Here is a 7459-nt window from a genome sequence, read left to right as displayed (position 1 = left end):
TAGTGTAGCTAATTGAATAAAGTCACTGAAAGCGGTTTCAGCCTTTAACTCATATGGACGAGTGTTCAATGAGCTCATCGCAGTTCAACGCACCACTCCAGCGGCAGACGTGAAAAGTTTTTCCAAAAACCTAAAATATATACATATATATTTTTTTAAGTGTTTGTCGTCTTTTTCGTCGTCTTTATACCTCCTTTGTCTTTAATTTCTTATGTCCGTATGGAGCTATTAATTTTGATCGAAGTTACAAAGTGACTCGAGTATTAATTAAGAAATGTAATTTCTATTCTACAAATATTATCCTACAGAACTTGAAAATATTACTGCAATATCTGACGCAATTCGTTGTTGCACCACTTGAATGTTCAAGTAGATTAATAGAGCCATTCAAAAACGCTTAAAATGCACACACAAAAAACTTTAATGTAAAAAACGGCAAGGTTTCGTGACCAAAAATTACATGAACGCCTTTAATAATTCCCACTTCATCTCTAAAAATATTCAAAACAATCACCATCGAATTTCGTTTTGTTTTTCTTTTGTTTTTTGACGTTCAGACATTTTGTTTCTATAGAAATTTACTTTGGAGGAAAAAATATAACGTCACCTAATGGACCATCGGCAAGATTCAATTGCAAAAGGACAATGTTGCGCTCATGAAAGTCATTGTTAACAAAATAGTCCAACAACACTATTAGTTAAAGCATTCATAAAAATACAGCAGATTTGGGGGGAAATAAGAGAACACACGTTGCAGTTTTGCATATAAACACATTCTTTTTTATTAGCATGGCTTTATTTGATTATGACATTATTATCATGATGTGATAATTTTATCATGTTAATTTTACATGGACGTTATCTCTCCAGCAGTTTGGGGAAAATTTTAAAAAACAGGAACAACACTGTGTATGAGAGTTTTGCTTTGATTAATTAAATTTAATTAAAGTGCCTCTTTGATGGAATGAATAAGTACAAAACATGCACATTTAGTCTATTTAATAAAAAAAAAATGTATTGGAACAATGTTTTGACAAAATGTGTTGACTAAAGTCTCTATTTTCTATGCCATTGTTTCAAATAATTATTGATCTGCACATTTTATTATCACCTTAAAAGTATTCTTAAAACGTTATTTCATAGCAAGTGTTACACTCACAAAACTGAAAAACATTCAATCCTAAGCAAATGTCAATTGATGCATAGACTTTTGCTTTAATGAGGAGCACAAATAAACACACACACTGTGTACATTTCACTGGGTGATTTAGGGTGAATCACAGATATATGACAATGACAACATACGACGTAATGTTAAAGACATTTTTTCATCATGCTGTCAAGAAGAGTGACAATGATACATACCCAAATATGTGTCCCATCACAGCACTCTTAACAATATTTCCTCTCAGATATACCATCTATAGTTTGCCATAATTCAATTATAGCAAACATGAAAAATTTGAATAAGAAAAACACTTTTTAAATTTATATTGTTTTTTTTCTGGAAATGATTCACAAGCTTCAGAGGTCTATGCCACAGTATGCCTTCTTAATGATTGTCATATCCTTGAATCCTGCTTGATTTCATCTCAAGGTCCCTCTGGAACACAGTTAGAATGGTTCCAAGAAAAAACAAAAAAAAACTAAGTTTTTAAATGAATATAGTCAATATGCATTACAGTATGCATACACAAATACAGAACGATTAACATTTCAAAAAGAATCGTCCTTATTTCGCAAGGCTCTCCTTCAATGGAATGGTCCTTAGACACATATTGATTTTTCAAATCTCTTTACTTCTGCCATTATTTCCAACGTCTTACAAATGTCACAGTTCAAAGATATTTGCAATTACACACATTTACGAAATATTGACAATATTGTTAACCATTATATTTTTAATATAAAAAAATATGACAAGCAGAAAAAAAAATCAATGACAACAATTATTCATGTTTTGTTTATATTCTCTTTGTTTTCTTGCCTGAATGAAAAATGTTGCTTCACTTTGATCACTTGGAGTTTATTTTTTATTCTCTGTCGAAGAATCACATAAATAAAAATAAAGCCTTTTTTTTTTAATGATAAAGGCCTACAGAGCAGAATCCTCCCACCCGGAGCAACGGTTTGAGCATAACCTTTAGAAACCAAAAAAGACCACAAACCCTCATAAGTTAGAAAGTGCCAATAATGGTGAACTACAGCCTCCTCGTGGACATCCTCCTGTCATATATGAGGCTAAAATAGGGCCATCATCGTATTCTTATTTTTTTCTGTCCTTCGGAGGACAGGAGGTCACAACAGCAGGGTGTCTGCACACTTAAAAAAAATGCTCCTGCTGCAAGTGACATAAAAATGTACCCCGGCCACTCTGGTCTAATTGACATAAATGGCACATGAAATTGGGCTGGATGAAAAGTGTTGGAAGCTAATTTATCATTGAAGAGTAACACTGAATGTGTGTTTAAATCACTGGTTTCCATTGTGTAGGAAGAGTGGGTCACTAGCCACAAATTTCTGCTGCTTTTCTGATTGCGTGTATTCCCCATGACAAAATTGAACTCATACTTTTTTTAAATTGAAGTGTGGCGCCGAGGCTTAACGGAACGGCATGAAAATCGCTTATAACAATTGATCTCCAAAGACATATGGACAATTAAGTACTAGGCTTAATCTGCTTCAGAATACACAATTTAATGTTTCGAGGACAGTCACCTGTTGCATTTTTTTTTGTGCGTACTGCTCATTCAAACCTCACGCGGTGAAAGTGACAGCGTTTGTTTACGTCAACACACGCGCTCTCATTCAAATGAATTCCCATTTGGTTTGTGTATAAGCCGTGACGTTCAACAGCCTGCGTGGGGGCCTGTATAGGTCACATGAATAAAAGTAGCCTTCAGCCTAATTAGTGCATCTTTTTTCTCTCTTCCAACTTAAGAGCACGGGGGCGCTTTCTTGGTCTATGTATGGTTACCATCTCTAATTGCATCTAATTAAAATATCCTAGTCATGTTTTCAAACTTGGCCAGGTGTGCGTTCAATGGGAACATTGACGTTCTTTAAACTGTGGTTTCAAACTGGTAAGAATCACTTTCGATTGGTGGTGGGAAGCGCTGTGTTTCTGAATAACATTCTGTATATTTGTTCAGATGTCACGTTTATGCGTTATTTGAATTAGGCCGTGATAAAAACCAAGATAAATCATTTATAAAATGGTATTATTGTGTCCTATAACCTGTGCAGCTCAATTAAAAATAACAATAGGAATATTTTCATGAAGCAATATAACTATAAACTCATACTCATGTTACACACAGGCAACCATTAAAAAGTGCCTCTGACCAACCCTTCATAAATTCCAGCTGTTCTAGTAGGCGTTTGTTGACTTTTTTTAATCAAAATGTGTTGGCCATCCCAACGGCTGGTAAAGATTGTAGTAATTTTCCCAGTGGTTGTTTAGTTTAACATTTACATATTCTGGATCCCGAAGAGCCATATATTGTCTGTTTTATGTTTCTTGGGTTACAGAAGTGCTTCATTTTCTAAGTTTAAAGTTCTGTTTTATGGTGTAAAGCAAGCTGGATGTTGTTGCAGTGGCCACTTCCTGTTTATTTCGCGGAAACACAAAATTGGCTGGAACCTTTTGTCCTTAACCAAGCATAGCTGTACCATGGGTATTTTATGCCGTGTGATATATAGAGCAAAGATAAATTAATGGTGTTTGTTGATTATAATTTTGTATAAATATGGCTGATTAAGATTAGCAAAACACCTGTTTTGGCTCCTTCGTTCACTTGGCTGGGGAAGGCTCTAGTGGCCCGCTGTCAAAATGATGAATGGATGGCTGGATGTATGGATGGATGGATGGATGTTTCTTGGCCAGCTGGCATTGAACAACATCATGAAGGCGGGCAAGATGTTTCTCTTCTTAGTTAGAAATATCCATACCCTAAAAATCATATTCAATAAGAAATTAAATCGCCAATGTGATATATGTCATTTATATGCATATATTTCACTGAGGAAAGTGGAAAAAATACCATGATCTCCGTCCTTTAAAGATATTATTGGCGCATTAGCTCACAAACATTAGCATGCTAATTTAACCTACTGTTTATTCTAACAGTATAATGGGGCACAGTACTTTGTTGTATTTTGTTTAACAATACAATTTCAAGTGTGCTTATGTTTGTTGTTGTTGTTTTTACATTTTCCATGTTTGAGTGATCTCAGTGAACGAATGTGCAATAATCAGCACCTGGTGCTATTATTCAAGAAGTTGGCTATCTGTCAAGCTACTGCAGAGATGTTGTTTTGTACACAGTATTCTTTTCAAAATTTAAAACGTTAACTGTACCTTTATTAGCCTGTGCATATTAGATTATTAGTAACAAAATATAACACAACAACCCAAAGAATATCAGTGGGTATTTTTTAAGTCTTTAAAGCAGTAGGATGATATCATGATATAAGGGCTTTTAGTTTTGCTCTCGCCCCGAGATACCCCCCCCCCATCCATTAGAAAATGTTCTGTTTTAAAAATGACATCTTCATAAGAGATTCAAAGCATGACCATGTGTGAAGTGTCATACAGGATATTAGGCTGTATTCTATCTCATAGTGGAGTAATGCACCAGAGCCATGAAATATGTTTTATATCTAATATCCTAAAAATCAACTCCCAGACTGACTATATACGCAGTGAAGAGCGGCCTAATCACAACAGATATGATCTTGTCTTATGGTCCTTGGTAATAGACATCCTGCAGCATTTGCAGCAGCCTTGAAATGGCTTTTTGCTTCAACTCAGAAATTCAGTGTGTTAAAATAATCTATCCTTGATGGGATAAAAGCAAGGATAGAAGTCTCAAGATGTGACTGAAAATGAAAAGCCTTCTTTTAGGGATGCATCTACTGTAAGAAGATGGCTGAGTGTTAAAGATGTCATTTATGTATTGAATAAGGTTCCTCATCCAAAAAAAACTGCAACAGGTCCATATTATTGTAGTTGAGGTTGCATCCAAACTCTTGCCAAAGTTAGCAAATAGGAACCAGCACATTAATGAGGAAAAGTTGTAGAAAAGGAAAATAATCAAAATTCACTACACTGAAACCGCCCACCAGATAAATGTAAGCTGTAACAAAATGACAAAGTACAGCTAAATTACCCGGAAAAAAGCTTCAGTTGTTTAAGCCACTTTAAAAGATGAATTGCATTTTAAAGATTTGTAATTGGCCTATGTATTGCAGTATTAATGAAAACTCAAATTTGGGGAAATGTATGCTTCTCTTGCACCGCAATAACATTTTAGATAGATGCAGTGACAGCACTGAGTGACCTTTACATACTTCTTAAATGATGCCTGCAAATAAAATTATGTATCATTATTCACAATCAATCTGATTTGTTTCAACAGTTTACTATATACAGTTGTAGTCGTGCAGTTATTGTGGCATTTATTTATGTTACTGGGTTTGTTTGTTTGTCTGTTTGATGTTGTTTTTTATTAATTTCCATCACCTTTATAACAAAACGGCAAATGTCTACAATTAAGTTTCTAATAAATAAGGAATCTGATGTATTTTATTTATAGAGCAACAATTTTAAACACTACTTTAGATTGACCAGATAGGCTAGTTTTGTACATCATATAATTATCACCAATATTTGTTTTGATTTTTACTCTGTATTGGAGCTGAAATATCATGTTTGGTAATGAATAGAACACTAGCGTTTGCTCGTATTTCAATTGGATTCAAAACTAGATTCTATTACCGTTTTGTAAATTGTTGTGGCCAGTTTGATGATAAATACGCCACACAGTTTTACTTATACATTTCTAAGTCTGATTGACAAATTTGCCATGCGCTTTCATTCCTCGAAACTTTGCTCATCAGTTAAATCTTTTGTCGCAACTGTTGGAAACTTTCCAGGAAATGCCCTATTACCACCAGCATCTTGCGACTAACACCTTGTGTCAGCAGAGGCCACTGTTTTCAAAAGAAAAAGTTACTTTTGTTGACAGGGCTGATGCACAGATTAAAGTTCATCCATCCATCCATCCATCCATCCATCTTTTCTTTCTTTCTTTCTTTCTTTCTTTCTTTCTTTCTTTCTTTCTTTCTTTCTTTCTTTCTTTCTTTCTTTCTTTCTTTCTTTCTTTCTTTCCACCCATCCATCCAGAAAGCAATGTTTTATTTGTGTGAAATATATTCTGATATATTCTGATGAAAGTTCTGATTCAAGTGCCAAGACAAGAACGGTGTACTTCAATCAGACCCTTGGTTTTTCCTATGTTGATGAAACATCTCTTTTTTGCTTCTTACAAATTGGTAAAGTACATTCAAGGACAATTTTATAGATTTTGAAGAAATTATAGTTATGAATGTTTTTGAACCTTTGAGAGTCCAATTGCTTCTCACGGAAGCATAATCCTCAATGATACAGCAGATCTACCCTTTAAACTGGGTACATATATGGATTCTTACAATTTGTACTCTGAACAACATATTTGTCCACAAGGGTACAAATTATAGGGGTTCCATTACATTATGTTCCCTGTTAAAAAAAAAAAAAACTACTGTACAATAGCTGTTTTCTTGATTGCACTGCCCAGTGACAAGCCATTGGACCCTGAAAGAAAAAAAAAATAACAGTTTTTTTTTCTTTCAGTAGTGAGTGAATGTTCTTGACTTAGAGTTTGCATTCAGGTCAAATTTATATTCATTCTTTCAATAAGCAGTTAGTTTAACTTGTGGCAGAGCATCAAGGGGTCTTAAAATATTCCACCCATGTCAAAACGCCATAAAAATCACAATGACCAATATGGCACAACATTTATGACCTTGATTCAACGCCATAGGTCCTCTCCATCATAGGGACTGAAAGGGCAGGAGGATGGTGAAAACCGAGCACCTGGCTAGCACTCAAGAAACACCACATTCTCTATCTAATGAATAGTGAAAGGGGGCTGGAGGACAAATACAATATGCGAATCCTAAGTATTCGGCAAATCAAAATCATCATCAGGGTTCTGAGAATAATCAACTTCTTCATCCAATCAGACAAGGTGGCCTCACTGTTACTGAGTAACAAGAATAAGGTCCAGCAGAGCTGGGTTTTTTTTTTTTTTTGCACCCCAATGCTATGTTTATTTGACAGCAGGTGAAAAGTGAAAAGTGAAAAGAAGAACGTTGAAGAAAAGTTTTGATGACAAGCAGAATATTTGCTTCCCATCCCAACATCAGAGTGATCATTGGAGGGGACATTCAGGTGTGAACTATAATGCAAGCAAAGCCCAAAATCTAACATGTTTACCAGCGGCCATTTAACTTCTTGCTAAAGAGAATTAAATGCCCTGCACTGGGTACTATAATTTAATATTCTCATTGAGCATTGTTATAGCCTTCATGGCCTTGAAATTGTGTTTTTGCGCTGTGAGTGCTGATCTTTTAA

Source organism: Hippichthys cyanospilos, chromosome 8, assembly GCF_059441005.1.
Source record: "Hippichthys cyanospilos isolate Australia breed blue-spotted pipefish chromosome 8, RoL_Hcya_1.0, whole genome shotgun sequence".
Taxonomy (NCBI): domain Eukaryota; kingdom Metazoa; phylum Chordata; class Actinopteri; order Syngnathiformes; family Syngnathidae; genus Hippichthys; species Hippichthys cyanospilos.
This window is presented reverse-complemented; position numbering follows the sequence as displayed.